General features: G+C 52.4%; 1 protein-coding gene across 3 annotated transcripts in view; it reads left to right on the forward strand.

Moving 5' to 3' along the window:
- The first annotated feature begins 9,112 nt into the window (after positions 1-9,112).
- GDPD5 (glycerophosphodiester phosphodiesterase domain containing 5) overlaps positions 9,113-15,987 on the forward strand; it is a 64,254-nt gene continuing 57,379 nt past the window's right edge. For 2 of the 3 annotated variants that reach the window (XM_008052189.1, XM_008052191.1), the window contains exon 1: positions 9,114-9,199. The gene's annotated coding sequence lies outside the window, so the exon portion shown is untranslated. Of the gene's footprint in view, positions 9,200-15,987 lie in introns of all 3 variants that reach the window. The other variant, XM_008052190.2, reaches the window with a different exon arrangement.

A 15,987-nucleotide genomic window follows, 5' to 3' on the forward strand; every position in this document is an offset into this window, starting at 1 on the left:
AAAAGCTTTGCACTGGGACTTGTGCTTGGTCCTGTCTGTTCTAGAGAAGCCCTTGGCTGTTTCTCAGGAGCAAGACGAGGAGCTGGAGTGCCGTCGTGGGGAAGCCATTTTTGAAGCCGAATAGGCAGGATCTGAGGCGTGTCTGGATTGGGGGTGTAGGGAGAGGTCAGGACTGATGGGGCAAGTACCCAGGTGTTTGTCCTGGTCATCGACATCAGTTTTGAATGTGATCTGCATACCCACCTGGGTTCACATCCTCTCCCAGTCTACTGGAAATGTTGTGGTGTTTCTTTGCTCAGATTGGCTCCCTGGTAGAAGAGGGGGGAGAGCAGACATGTTGACAGAGGACTCTGTAGGAGCCTGGCAGCCAACCCAGCAGCTTCCTTCTCTGCCCCCTGACCTGTCTGTGGAGAATGACCCTTGCTTTCTGGTCCTTTCCTCTCCCAACACTCCTTCCCACCCTGGTCACAGCCTCAGGGGCCCAAGTGGAGTGGGTCAGCTATCCCTGAGCCCCTGAGCTGCAGCCGTGAGAGCCAGCCCCGGGCCAGGCTTCACTCTCAGAGCCAGAGACTGTGGGCCTGTCTTTGCACATCTGCATATACCTCTGGAGGCCTGTGTGCCAATGTCCACCTCTCCACCTGTGACTGTCTGTGATGGTATGCTCTGTGTATTTTTGTATGCCTGAGTGTGTATGTGTGTGTATGTGTGTGTGTTTGCACATGTGTGAGATGGGCCTCTTTGCCTCTTTCCAGGCCCCACATGGTATCTCCTCATAAATGGTAGGCAGGTTAGGCTGTCTCAGAAAGGGGCTAAGTGTGAGGAGGGACTGAGCCAGGAGACAGACCTTGCGCTTAAGGCTTTGGACCAGACCTCACCAGTGGGGCAAATTCAGACCTCACTAGTGGGGCAAATTCAGCAGAAATACATGTTCCCAGATTTGATAAACCTCTTTTGGGAGACTCTCATAATGTGCTTGGGCTGGGTCCTGGGGCCCACGGTCAGAGCAGACACTGCCCCCACCTTCTGGGGCTAGCCCAGGCAGTTAGCTGTATAGCAGAACACAGCATGTGCCGGTTGTCCTGGGCACAATAAAACAGGTGAAGGCATGCCTGAGTCTGCTGGAGAGTCAGGGAGGACTTCCTGCAGGAGGAGTTTGAGCTGAGCCTCCAGGGATATTTGGTGGGAGATGGGGGGAAGGAGGTGGAGAACGGAACAGGGCTTGGTGTCAGATGGGATTTGGGGAGTGAGGAGGGGCGGGGAGGGTGTTTCTCATCTTCGTGGCCTGGAGGATGGGGATAATGGAGGTACCTGGGATGTCCAGGGACAGATGACCAGAGGGTTGTAGGATACCCAGGTCTTGGGCGTGGTCCAGCAGACAGGAGAAGTTGACATTGCCAGGAGCAAGGAAGGGAAAGTGCTTGGGACAGAGAGCAGGAGCACCCAGGCCTGGGCCGATTGGAGCTGCCAAGGGGTGGAGGCGGGGCCGGAGAGGGGAATGGACATCTAGGCAGTTGGTGTCCTGGAAGCCAGCAGAGGCAGACGTTTTTAGGAGGGCAAGGTCCACTGTGGTGGTGGAGGACTGAGAAGTGTCCCGCGGATTGGCCCACATGAAAACCATTGTTGAACTTGGTGGGAAGAAAGGGCTTAGCAGTGGGTGAGAGGAAGTGGAGACATGCGTATAGACAACTCTTTCAAAATTTGGATGAGAAAGAAGGAGAGAAAGAAGGCTTTCGCTGGAAAGGGGTGGAGGGGACCAGCTGGGTGAGACTCAGGCCTGCTCCTTGCTGCCTGGAAGGAGTCAGAGATGCAGGAGGGAGGAGGCAGGCTGAGCCGGTCATCCTCCTCTGCGGGGATGGGGGCGGCGCTTTCTGGAGGCATGGCTGTGGCCAGCTGAGGGTGGAGGAGGTGACATGGGACGGGGAGAGGAGCAGCCCTCAGTCCTGCCCTGATCTCTGTCCAGGGTCAGGGCCGCCGTTTGTAGGTCCGCCTTAGTAACTGCAACCACACTAGGGCACCAGGAGGATCCCAGGAGGCATCCACCCCACAAGCTCAGAGCATCCTTGTAAATCCGGTTCAGCTCAGGAGTTGAGGCTCAGGGCTGGGTGAGGCTGGCCTCTGGCAGTTTTGTGTCTTCAGTGCTCACAGAAGCTACTTCCTAGACAAGAAAGGCCTGGTAGGGTCAGGACCTAGATGCGCCTGCTTCCAAAGAGGCCACACCCATCCCTGTCCCCTGGCCCAGCTTCCAGTGACTGGAAAGCTCTCCCTTCGGGTCTAGCCTAAGTCTTTCTTGCTGTGTGTTCCTGGTGAACTTGTTCAACCCTGCTCCATGAAGCCTAGCCTATCAGCCAGCCACTTGGAGTGGCGGCCAGTGTTTTTATAACTTGTTTTCATGAAGTTGGTTTGAAGGCTGGCTCCCTGCATTCCCAGAATGTCAGACCCGCCCTGATTCACAAAGATTGACCAAAACAGGGCCTTAGCCAACGAGAGGAATCTAACGACTTAGTCATCCCCCTTGGATCATCCCACAGATTCTCCTCTTCTTCCAGTAAGAAAAAAAAGGACGTTAACTTAGGTGACCAGAACATTTGATGACAGTGGCATTAGGGGATGTAAAGAGGCTCAGATGGTACTGGCAGTGGACACGGCGTGGGGCACGAGGAGAGGGCTTGGCACTCGCAGACCTCAGTTCGAGTTCATGATCTGCCGCTTGCTGGATAAGGCCGGGGGCTCTGTCATGATGAACCCTTTACATCTCTGAGCTCCAGGTTCCTCATCTCTGAAATGGGAACATTAATGGCACCTACCTTGGATGTTTGAGGTGAGATGACCTAGAAGCAGACCCTGATTCAAGGATTTGTGTGCAAGTGATTTATTAGGAAGTTTTCTAGGAAAAAAACCTGCTAAGGGCATAGGGGACATAGAAGCAAGAGGCGATTTCCAGCTGAGCTCTGCAGAAGGAACTTGGACTTAGTCTTGCAGATGAATTGTGGGGACATGATAGGCCACACCCCGGGTCCAGCCTTCCAGGGGCGAGGATGCTGGAGAATCAATGCCTCTGCGCTGCCCATCATCATTGGTAAAGGGCTGCCTTGGGGGCTGGCTGTGCCCATGGGCAAAGGGATTCCAGCTGCCAGAGGGCAGTCTGCTGCATATGGCCAGATGCATAATGGTGAAGGGTCCTGGACACGTGGTGGAGTGCACCAGAAGATTAGCGTATGGATTTTTTTTTTTTTTTTGAGTTGGAGTCTCACTCTGTCACCCAGACTGGAGTGCAGTGGCCGCTTCCGGCCACCGCAGCCTCGACCTGCTGGGCTCTGGCAATCCTTCCACCTCAGCCTTCTGAGTAGCCGAATTACAGGCATGCACTACCACGCCTGGTTGATTTTTTTATTTATTGTAGAGATGAGGTCTCGCTGCCCAGGCGGGTCTCGAACCCGCGGGCTCAGGCAATCCACTCACCTCAGCCTCCCAAAGGCGTGGGATTACAGGCTGAGCCACTGAGCCCGGCTGTGTATGGATATTATATATGATCAGCATGTGAGGGGCTGATTGCCTGGCACCAGGCACCATTAGTGACAGCCGTAGGAAGGGGTGCACAGAAGGAGAGCAGCCTTGCATGATGGGCAGGGAGCAGTACCTTCAGAGAGCTGCCCTGTACCTGCTCTGCTCCCTCAGCCCGAGTCTTTTTCATCTTCCAGAGGCAAAATCCCACAGAGCCCCTCCTGGAGGCTGACCTGGTCGCCTCCCTCCCAAGCCCACCCACGCTGCCAGAGGGTGTCTGTAAACAGTGCAGGTGGGGACTGAGGGTGGGTCAGGGCCATGGAGGCATCCGAGATCAGACCCTTGCAGCCCATCCCACATGAATGGAATTTGGCTTTTCTTCTCAGTTCACCCCACTCTTTTTTGGAACTTTTCCATAGAAGGTGCTCAAGGACTGCTGGGGGAACTTATGTTGGTCATTGTGTTCCAGGAGTGAATAAACAAGTTGTCCTTCCAGGCTGCACTGACTAAATCCTAAAACCTGACTATGTGACTTTAACTTGTGATGTCATCCTGGGTTGGCCCGATGGCACCCACCCTAACTCTTTTCCTGTCCTGTGACATCATGAGATATGTCACCCATGATCTGGCCTTCTCATTCAGGCCTCTGGGAGTCTATCCCCCTCAACTCCCACGGAGCATGACTGTCCTGGATTCTAGTCCAGACTTCATCACCTGCTGTGTGACTTTAGCCAAGTCACTTCCCTTTTCTGAGCCTCAGTACCCCATGTTTTTAACCAGAGTTTTGCATGTGCTCACCTAAAAGCAGGTGATTTCAGCAGGGTGTTAATACCTACTTGATGCCGCTGATGCTCAGAAAGGTGAAGTGATTTGCCTGTGATCACACAGTAAAAGGGTGGCAGTGAATGGGCCTGGACCTGCTCTTAACCCCTTACCCTTTATTGGCTCTGCTCTGGTCCCCCAGCCCCTTTCTTATTCAGAACTTGAACTAAGCCCCCAGTGATCAGGATGTACTGAGCCAAGTGCTGGAATGGTCCATGAATGTTGTTAACTCATTAGCTCATATGGCACACATGTATTGAGCACCTACTGTATAAGGAGTTCTGTGCTCAGATGGGTACAGTCCTGCATTCACCTTGTTTAATGTCCAATCCATTGCAAGGCTGTGCCCTATCCCAAGGCCTGTGCACTCTGCAGTCCCCAAGGTGAGGGTAGACATAGTGTGGTGATCTCAAAAGTCTAGAGCCCCTCACTGCCTAGGAGCATGGCAGGGTGTGGCTGAGTTGGGGAAACAAGTTTGTTCACTCCTAGGTGTTTATTGCTAACTTTGGTGGGTCTAGCCCTGTGCTAAGCTGGGAGTGAAATTGGGAGACAACTTTGATCCACCAATAAAGCTCTCCCGTAACTCTCCTTTGGTGTGTCTGTCTAAACCATTAACCCATGGGTCCCTCCAGTGGGAGCCCTACCAGTCCACTGCACACATAGAGGAGCTTGGGAAATGTGTGTCAGTGCCTGGACTTATGGTATATAGACTGGCTTGGGAGTCAGAGTATGAATCCAAGAGACCCTAAGCCCCCTTGAGCCTCTGTTTACCATCCATGGAATATCTCCTGCAGCAAGAGGCTAAGAGGAGTGAGATGACGTACATAGTAACCTTGGCCTTGTGTGGAGGGTGTGGCCAACCCTCATAAATGGTGGACAGTGTTACATGGGTGGGCTCTCAGCACTGCGCCAGGCCAACAGGAAACACAAGAGAGATGATGGCGTTCGGCTCTATGACATAAACTCTGCACTGTAACACAAAGTCTTGTCACGTCCTGTTCAATGAGGATGCTGACTTGTCTTCCAGTGGTCAAGCCAGGACCAGAGCCCAGGTCTCCTGGCAGTCAGTCTCCAGCTGTCGTCTCCTCTACCCCTTCCCCATCCTGCTCTCTTGAAGCTTCTTGTGAAAGACAGTGGGCAGGAGATGTGGAGATTTGTCAGCTCAGATATCAGGGGGCTGAGGGTGCATTTTGGTGGATTTAGCCCAAAGGGGTATTGTGCCCAGTAGGTCCAGAGTAAGGGGGCAAGTAGAGGGGTAGGGGGACTGATCGGGGTGAAGAGGAGGAGAAAAATGTTGTGAGGCCACAGATCATCAGGACCATTCCCCAGCCTGATGGCCAGGGGGCTATCAGCCTAGTGCAGCAGATCAGCCTGGGAAACATGGCGAGACCTCGTCTCTACGATAAATCAAAAAATCAGCCAGGCATGGTGGCACATGCCTGTAATTCCAGCACTTGGAAGACTGAGGCAGAAGGATCGCCTGAGCCCAGCAGGTCGAGGCTGCGGTGGCCGTAAGAGTGCTACTGCACTCCAGCCTGGGCGACAGAATGAGACTCCAACTCAAAAAAAAAAAAAATTAAATTAAAACAATACACCTCACAATAAATGAATAAAATATTCAAATAGAGATGAGATAGTAATTCAATTTTTTGAAACTTTTATAAAAATGAAACTATTCACAGTTCTAGTGTTCAGTGTCCATCTAGTTTCCACTTCAGGTTATTAATATCACACTTCTTGTTACATTAGCTTGAGCGATATGAGTTGTTGAATACTGTCAGACGCTCCTCAGCCACCAGGTGCATTTTTTGTGAACACTACACTAATTCACGAGTGCTTTTAGAACCACAAATCAGAACAGGAAGAGATGACCAAAAAAGGGTCTCCACACCACTGGAATCAAGATACTTGGCCATGCACAAGGCTGTTACACGTTGCCATGGGAGAGAAAGGATTTGACCAGTTCCCCTATCTCCCCTCGTGCATTTTTGAGGGGAGGGGTGTGGCCTCGTCCTACCACAGCCCTCTCCCAAGCAGTTTCCATCTCCTCCTCAGCAGCAGCACAACCCACAGACCCTTACAGCATCTGAACAGAGTCACTCTTTGTCCTTCAAGTTCAAGAAACGGAGAGGCCGGCCATGGTGGTGTGGACCTGTAGTCCCAGCTACTCAGGAGGTTGAGGTGGGAGGATCACTGGAGCCCAGGAGTTTGAGGCTGTAGTGCACCATGATCTTGCCTGTGAATAGCCTTTTCTCTCTAGTCTGGGTAATATAGCAAGACCCCATTTCTAAAAATAAAAAAAAAGAGTGAGACTCCGACTCAAAAAAAAAAAAAATCTAAAACCCAGTGTTCACTCGGTCCAATTCTTCATTTCTTTATAGACTACCAGGGCGAAGCAGTCTTAAGTGCTGCCCATGACCCTACAGATGAGGGCGTTGAGGCTGGGAGAGGGCACTGATGTACCTAAGGTCACATAGCCAGTCCGCAACAGAAAAGTCCTCAGGCCAGTTTCAAAAATCAGAGGGGCTGGACACAGTGGCTCACGCCTGTAATATCAGCGCTTTGGGAGGCAGAGATGGGAGAATTGCTTGAGCCCAGGAGCTCGAGATCAGCCTGGGCAACATAGCAAAACCCCATCTCAATAAAACAATAATAACAGTAATAATAAAGTCAAAGTGTGGGTGGCAAGTTGGAGTGTCAGGTAAAATCTGAATAAATGTTGCTCTGTCCCAGTTTCCCTTCCTTTACCAGCCTCTACCACCCAGTTACCTGCCCCAGGGCCCTGGCCATCCAGCAGATGGTTTCTGATTAAAGAGCCACTTCCTGTTTGGGGCTGAGCACTTCCTTCAAGTGACTCACAGGCCCCCACTGGCCCCATGCTGGGAAGGCAAGGTGGGGGTGGAACCAGACCTCTGCGTGTCACCTGCTACCCCAGCTGGGTGGCCCTGAGACTGGGCAGTGGGCACAGGCCGGAGGTAGGAGATGGGAAACGGAAGGAAGATGTCAGACTATTCTGCCTCAGCCTGGTGGGCAGAGGCCCCAGAGAGGTCAGGGTGGGCATGGGTGGCCTCCACATCCAGCTACCCCACATCTGCTCTCTAGGGTAGCTGCTGGCCCAGAGCTGAGACCCCTAGGGAGACCCTCTGGCTCTTTCTCTCCCTGCCAGGGGAGAGGTTCTGGCATGCTGGGAGGAGCCCTGGGCAGTAGTCATGGACTTGTATTTTTTGACATCAGCTTGCTGGTGGCTGTGGCAGTTCTCTGCCCCTCTCTGGGCTCACATATCCATGTTTATCTGATGGAGGGAGGGCTTGGTGGCTGTGACATTTGTGTAGCTTGGTATTGCAGCATCATATGAAGAGATTTGCGCTTGAATTCTGGCTCTGCGTGCTCACCTCTCAGAGCCTCCATTTTACAATTGGAAATAATCGTCGCTTTAAGTGATTATTTTGCATATGGTAACTAACTAAATCTCCACATTGACTCTATAGGGTAGGTTTTATCACTATCATTGTCTTATACATAAAGGGATTGAGGCTTAGAGAGGTTACATAACTTGCTCAAGATTGCACAGGAAGAGCCAGGATTCTACTCTGGGGAGTTTGACCCCACTCTCATGCTCTGAGCCAGTGTCCTTGCTTCTCACATTGTGGTCTAGGGACCCGAAGCACCGACATCATCGGGAGTGTGGAATCTCAGGCCCCAGCCAGGACCCACTGAGTCAGACGGCATCTTAACAAGCTCCCCAGGCGCTGTGTGTGTACTGAACTTTGAGAAGCCCTGGTCTGTTTGTATTTCCTCTGCCACTTAATCCTTGGGATCTTTGTGGGAGGTAAAGGAAGTAAGTATGTTTTGTAAACTGTAAGGTTCGTTCAAGGCACTGTGAAAAACCTGAGAACTGGAGGTGGCGTTGGGGTATCCCAAGCGCCCATCTCTCAGTAGCTGATGCTGTTTCCAAACTGTCTCTGAGCCCAGCTCTGTCCACCTCTGATCCGAGGCTGAGTCTCAGCTGTGTGTTTCTTGTGGGTGTGTGGCTCTAGGTTCCAGCGGGGTTGGGGAGGGTCTCATGCTGAAACGGGCCAGAATCTCGCACCAGGCCTGAATCACCATGTCCTGGGTCTGCAGGGCACCAGGAGGCTTGGGGCCCAGCCTGGCTCTGTGATGTAGGTAGGGGGCTCTGCCAGCCTCAGGGTCCTGTAGCAGGCAGGGTGGCAGCATCTTCCAAAGCTGACAATGCTGACCCGAAGCCCACTCCTCTCATGGCCTGTTGGTGCCATCGCGTCCCTCAGCTCCTGGGCAGGGGCTGCCTTGCTGGCTGCAGAAGCTGGCGATGAGGGAGGGCAGTTCATGAGTCAGAACTCAAGCACATAATTGCGGTGCCCCAGATCCTGCCTCCGGCCCACCAGCCTCCCTCAGCTGGTTTGGCAGCCGCCTCGGAGAAGCAGGTCCCTGGGCAGCATGAAAGGGCCTCTGCCCTGGAGGCGCTAGGCTTTGGATCCTGTTTCTGTGGGTTCAGGGCACAGGTTGTCCGGCCTTGAGCCTGGGGCTGGTGTGTGGGCAGCATGGTGGAGGTAGGTCGCGTGTGCTGCATCCCATGGCCCAAGACTGGATCACATGTGTCCTCTTGGCTCACCCACCAGTTTCATGGCTTCCCCAGGGCAGGGACCAGGTGTGAACCATCACTGGGCCCCACACTCAGCACAGGGAGAGCAGGGGCAGGGGCTCACCAAGGAGGGGGCGGGAGGAAGGAGGAGGACTCACATATTTTCTCACTGGGGCCCCCTTGTCCCCTCAGCTCTCCCAGCGAAGTGATATTACCGCCTCCGTGGACAGGACATCCCCAGGAGTCCAGCTCACAGCCACTGGTACCTTCTTCCAGGTAAAGAAAAAAGAAAGGAAGGAGGGAGGGGAAAGGAGTTAGAGACAGACTACAGAGAGCAGCCGACTGGATTCTAAAACAACGTCCACCTCTCCTATGGGGACATCACTCCACAGTTTATGAAAAAGGCAGGAGGAACGGGGATCAATGTCCCATATTATGGACGATAAGAAACAGAAACTTTGAGTAGAGTTGTCTCTTGCCTCGTACAGTGGACCAGGTACTGGTCTGAGGGCCTGGCATATATCAGCTCAATCCTTGCAAAAACCCCATGAGGCTGGTGTCATTATTATTCCCACTTTATAAATGAGGAAACTGAGGAATAGAGGCACCAAGAAACTTGCTCAGATAAGAATATGGTAGAGCTAGGTTTCAAACCCGGGCAGGCTGGCCTGTTCAAAAGCCCTGTGATTTACTTCCTGTCTAGAGCCAAGCATACAACTAAGCTTCCTTGACCTCCAATCTGAGGGTCAAATGGGCTCCCGACTCCAGGGAAGATTTGTAGTCTAAGAGAGAATCCTAGAGAAAGTGACATATAAGTCACAGGAATGAATGGCAAATGGTGGAATCGAAGGCCCTGGGTCACGGAATTGGCATGAACATTCAAGGTGGGCCAGGCAACTCCTGGGTCTTTCTGTCTCAGGCCTCGAGCAAGACCAGTTTACCTTGGGCACCAAAGGGAAACCTGGACATTTGAAAGAGGTTGGTGGGGGGGGATGTCTAGGCCCTGGATTTTCAGACATGCTGGAAACAGAGAGACTGCTGCTTTCTGCAGCAGGGGAGTGAAGGCATCACTCTGTGAAGAGGAGTGATTTGATGACAGTGATGAGTATCCTTGTGCTGAATCTGTGGTCAGCGTACCCTAGGTCTGGAACAGAAATGTGCAAGCAGATAGCAGGGCTTTAAGAAATATTTATGTACTATAAGAAAAGGACTGACAGTGGTGGGAAACTATGGGGGGGGAGACGGGAAGAAGGTGGGATTAACGGTAGTAATATCTGTCTGGGGTCGGGGAAACACCCCTTATCAACAAGGGTGCCTGAACGAAGCATATTTATATACCTAACCCTTAACTGTACCCCACAATATCAAAATAAAAAATATTGATATAAAAAAAAAACAAAATCAACCTCCCCTCCAAAAAAAGAAATATTTATGGAAGAAAAGTACCTAATTGAGACTTTTTTTTTAGAAACTTAATTTTTTTTCTGTAATTGGGAAAAGGCTAATTATTATTCAGAGGCAGAATTCAGACCAGGCATAGAAGTGGCTCTGATTGGTTCTTTAATTCCTTCCTTCTCAACTTGAACCTACTTTTTACTGGCAAATACATGGGCACCTTCTTGGGTGCCCGGCCCAGTGCAGGGGTCATAGGTCCCCTACACAGAGGGTCCTTTAGCGAGGACAGGGCCTGGGGCATCTTGCATCTCCATCCCTGGGTTCGGGGCCACAGACACTATGGGTCGGCAAAAAGGCTTGGCCAAATGGATCAGAAGTTCCACCAGGAAGGCTCTTGGTCCTGGGGTGGGTGGGGAGGCGGGACAGCCACAGAGGCAGGTAATTATGTGCACCGAGACCTATGATCATTCTCAAGAGCTCTGCCAGGTGACGTGAGCACAAAGCGGGGAGATGAGGGGCTTCTGCGGGGGAATGAGACAAGCTCAGATGAGGGTCTGTTTGTTAAGATGGGTGGGATTTGGATTGGGGTGGGGTGGGCTTTCCTGGCAGAGGGCCCAGCCTGAGCAAAGGCCTGGAGGTGGGGAGGCTGGGTGGGTGGCATCCCTGGAATGAAAGCAGTGCTAGGAGGGGCAGGGGAGGCGAGGCTGGAAAGGCAAGAGGCAGGGTAAGGAAGCAAGAGGAAGATTCCTTAAGTGGTAGGACTCGCCTCTCTTCCCACCCCAGAACCTGCTTGGGAAGCTTATATGTGTAACAACTCTGCTATTTTGCATAAGTAAGTAAAATAAGTCATTGCTCCCCATTCCTCCAGGGGACAGAAACAGCAGAGACAAGTTCGTTCTGCACAAAATTCTCCATACTCAGCTTCCTCCTCCTCTTCCTTCTATCCTCTCATTCCATGGGTACCCTTTGGTTCCTGCCCCCAACTTCCTCTCTCCCTGGAGCCCAAGGAAAGGCATTGAAAAAGCCAAGTCTGTCCCCTGTGGCTGGACTCAGATCACTGGGCTCCTGGGAGGGGCTTGCAACACCACCTGAGGGTGAGAGGATGGTGAAAATCTCAGCTGCCACCAAGACACAGCCAGAAGTCCTGAGGCCATCTGCTGGGCCCTGCCTGATGGGGAGAACTTGTCAGTGGGGGCATGGGGAGGCAGGAGCTGAGGAGCTTCAGGATGGTCTTCCGGTAGTCCTGGTGGTTGAAGGGGATGGCTTGGCCCTCCAGGGAGGGAGAGGGCTGGCCCTGGGAGCATGCAGGCCTGTGGAAGCCATGCGTGGGTCTGGAGAAGCCGGGAACCACCAGTAGGAGCTGTCTGGGGATTTCTGCCTGGGAAGGGAGGCTGGATGGGAGGCCTCCAGGCCTTTGTTTTACGAAATGGAGATCGTTGTAAGATCTCCTGTTGGATGGTTGCAGGATTCCATGCTTGTGTGAGTCTTGGGTGCGGTGATTCCAGAGCCCCAGTTCAGGGCATTCGCAGCCTGAGATTTTGAGTTCTGAGATGCTAAGTTCTGCTCTCTGGGCAAGGCCAGGTCACTCTTGGTGAGTCCTCAGCCTGAGCTCACAGCCCTGACCTGGGAAAGAAGGGTCCTTTCTGTGCCAAGAGAACCAAAGCCCTGCGAAAGTGCCTGAGCCTGGCTTCTATGCAGACTGGCCCCAAATGTGCCTCAAAACACACGGGTCTGCCCGCCCCCCCAGAGCCTTACCTGAAGGAGGGGCTTAGCAGACACCTGGTCAGGATGCTGGTTCCCAGCTTGTGCGTGGGTGAGCCCTGACCCACCGCCCCCCACCCAGCCTCAGCTTCCTGTCTGTGAAATGGGAATCTTGACCCTGACCGTGGAGCTGGGGATGATGTATGTAGAAGCTCTGTGTGAACTGTAGCGCACTGTGCATGTGGTCGTGATTGTCACAGCTGCTGTTGCTATAATTAGGTTGTCTCCTTGAAAGGAAGGTCCACATTTGAGTGTCTGTGAATCCTTCTCAGCTCCCAGCTGTGCCTGGCACAATGTGGTGTTGCTTACTGAGTTCGCTAAAGAGCCAGAGATTTGGGACCAGTTGTACCTCAAGGCCACAGCTCCAAGGAAGAAGCCAGCCCTTCCCTCTGGGAGAAGCAGGGAGCCCTCCTATTGGGGTTGGGGGGTGGCGATGCAGCCAGGAGGGTTGAAAAGCCTGGAGAAGCCAGGCGTGGTGGCTCATACTTGTAATCCTAGCAGTTTGGGAGGCCAAGACGGGAGGATCACTTAAGGCAGGGAGTTTAAGACTAGCCTGGGCAAGAAAGTGAGACCCCCATCTCTACAAAAAAAGAAAATAATTGACTGGCTATGGTGGCATCAGCCTGTAGTCCTAGATACTAGGGAGGCTAAGGCAGGAGGATCGCTTGAACCTAGGAGTTGCGGGTATAGTGAGCTAAGATTGCACCACTGCACTCCAACTTGGGCAACAGAGTGAGACCCTGTCTCTAAAAAAGAAAGAAAGAAAGGACTAGAAAACATACCAAGTGGGCCAAGGCAAGCCTGCCAGGGAAAAGCTGGTCTGCCTTGGCCTCCGGGCCCTGCCAGCTGCCTCCTAAGAGGAAGGGCAATCAGAGGTCTCTCGGGACAGAAGTGTTGGGTAAACAGGAGGTCCTGGCATCACCGTGGAAAGAGATTTAATAGTGACCCTAATTATGGCATGATTGATTCTTTGAGGCTTCGAGTGAGTGCCAGCCTCAGCCGCTGAATAATGTTTCCCCAGAGATGAGCAGGCTTAGGGGCGCCTTGGGCCCACCTGCCTCTTTACTCGATGCCTCCTGTCCTGCCTCCTTCCTGGCACCTCCTCCCTGAGCTCCCCACTGGCAGCTGCCTCAGTAACAGACGTTTTTCCTGCCCTGGGTCTGACTACATTCTCTGCCTGTTCTGTTAGAAACTAGGGGTTTCTCTGAGGCCCAAAGAGGTGGAGTGACTTGTCCAAAGCTGCACAGTGAGATGGTGACAGCCAGGATCTCCCCATTCGAGTCATGAGGCCATCCAATGGAAAATATACCAATTGAGCACTCCCAAAAATCTACCTGCAGCCGCTCACACCTGTCATCCAGCACTTTGGGAGGCTGAGGCAAGAGGATCTCTTGAAGCCAGGAGCTCAAGACCAAAAACCTATCTGCAGAAGACGGTACTGGAGAGCAGTGGGTTGGGTCCTGGGACCAGTTTCTCTGGATGGGCTTTTTCCCAGAATCACACCTGTCTCCCCACCTCCAGCCCTAGCCCTGAGGTCTGAGATGTTTTGTAGGTTTGGGTTTGGCTGTTTTGTTTTGAAAAAACGATCCAGCTGATGAGCTATTGGGGATTTTGTGCTGCCTCAGGGGAGAGGGGGAAGGCTTCTGTTGGCAGCAAACCCTTCTCCCACCCCCATCAGATGGAACTCAATCCGTGCTAACTTGCTGTCTGGAGGTTGGGGATGTCCTCTGCCCTAGGAGAAGCCCTGACCTCTCTTCTCTCTGCCACTAGGCTCTCTTTGTGTTGCCTCCTTCCCTAGAATGCCCTTCCTTCTCCCCTTTGTGCTGCAAATTCCTTCTAATTTCTGAATTCTGCCTGGATCTCACCCTCTCCAGGAAGCCTCCATACTGTGGTCAGCGGTGAGACCCAAGGAAACACAAGAGTTGTGAGATCCAGGGAAACCCTGATCCAATCAGGAAGGGCTTCCTAGAGGAAGGGCTACCTGACTGAAGATGAGAAGGAGTTTGCCAGGCATTGAGGATAGATAGAGGGGCTCCAGGGCCAAGATGGTTTCACGGCACACCTGGCAGAGGCCCTGGTCCCGTTCCAAGCTCTGATCCCATGGGAAGAAGTCACCATGGCCCTATGCTTTCATTCCTGGGGCTTTATTGTCAGTGAAGTTTGGGGTCATCACTGTTTGTGAGTTCTCTAGGCCATGATGTACCTACACCTTGGTCCCTGTCAAAGATGGTGGAAGTCCTTGGGCAGGGCAGAGCCCTGGGCCGGGGCTCAGGATGACCAGGTGCTGGGCCTTGTTATGGGCCTTCCTGCAGCTTTCATCGAAGACTGAACTGCATCCCAGGAGGGCGACTGTCTGGACTCCCAGGGCTTAGCCCTGGGAATGAAGGGGGCTTTTCTCTAGCCAGAACAGATGGGATTGTGGGATTGTCCTCATCCTACTTGGGCAGCTTCCTCTTTGCTTTGCTCCTGGGAATGAGGAGAGAGCAGGTAGTTAAAGGGTTTATTTTTTTATTTTGTGAGTCAGGATCTCATTCTGACACCTAGCCTGGAGAGCAGTGGCTGGATCACGAATCCTCATAGCCTCGACCTCCTGGGCTCAGGCAATCCTCCCACCTCAGCCTCCCAAGTTGGGACTACAGGTGCATGCCACCACACCCGGCTTATTTTCTGATTTTTTTGTAAAGGCAAGGTCTCGCCGTGTTGCCCAGGCCGGTCTCAAACTCCCAGGCTTAAGTAATCCTCCTGCCTCAGCCTCCCAAAGTGCTGGGATCACAGGCATGAGCCACTGTGCTTGGCTGGCTAAAGGGTCTTAGAAGGTGAGTGATGGAAAGGCCTTTGGAGATCAGCTGAGGGTATTCAGACCTTCCCATGCTACAGATGGGAAGACTGAGGCCAGAGGCTTGGGGTGGTCACTCAGCCTGCTAATGGCTGAGCTCAGCCTCAGACCATCATCCCAGGGTCAGACCGTGAGGCCCTAGGGAGGGACAGCCACAACCAAGGAGAAGGGGAGTATTTCCTCCTCCACACGCGTTCCTCTTTCCCTAGGGCCCTGCCAGGCCACGGAGAAGGTTGGGGCCCCTTTTCCCAGCCCTGGCACCTATCAGGGGTTTTTCCTGTTCTCCCCCAGGTTCCTGGCCTCACTCCGTGCCCACACTTTTCTAGTGCCAACCAAAATATTGAGGTGCAATTTGCAGTTGTACAGATGCCACAGCTGGCGTAGACATGGAAGGTGATAAAAACATGGGCAGATCTCCCTCTGGGGCTGGTGCCATGGAGAGTCTGGGCCTTAAAGTCAGCAGCCCTGGGTTCAAATCCTCCCCCCTCCACCACTAGCTGTTTGGCTTTGGGTGAATCACTTAACCTGTTGGTCGTGTGTGTGTGTGTGTGTGTGTGTGTGTGTGTGTGTGTATTTAATTAGTCGACTTTTAAAAAGCAATTTTAGGTATACAGAACAGTTGATTAGCAAGATAGGAGTTCCCACATGTCCTCCTTCCCAAACCCCACAGTTCCCCATGTTCTTTACATCTTGAATCAATGTGGTACAGTTGATACAATTGACAAAAAATACTGATTTAAAAATTTTTTTTTTTAGAAACAGGGTCTTGCACTGTCACCCATGCTGGAGTGCAGTGATGTGATAATAACTTACTGCAGCCTCCAACTCCTGGACTCAAGCAATTCCCTGCCCCTTCCTAAGTAGCTGGGACTATAAGTGCACACCACTACATCCCACTAATTTTTAAAAAAAATTTTTATAAAGATGGTGCAAATAATCTTCAACTGACTTCCAGACCTGGGCACTGAAACAAACAATCAAACAAATAAAAAAACAGTCTTTTTTTTTTTTGAGTTGGAGTCTCACTCTGTTGCCCAGACTGGAGTACGGCGGCACGCTCCCGGCCACCGCA

Source organism: Carlito syrichta, unplaced genomic scaffold (genome assembly GCF_000164805.1).
Source record: "Carlito syrichta isolate Samal-C Ts95f unplaced genomic scaffold, Tarsius_syrichta-2.0.1 Scaffold261395, whole genome shotgun sequence".
Classification (NCBI taxonomy): domain Eukaryota; kingdom Metazoa; phylum Chordata; class Mammalia; order Primates; family Tarsiidae; genus Carlito; species Carlito syrichta.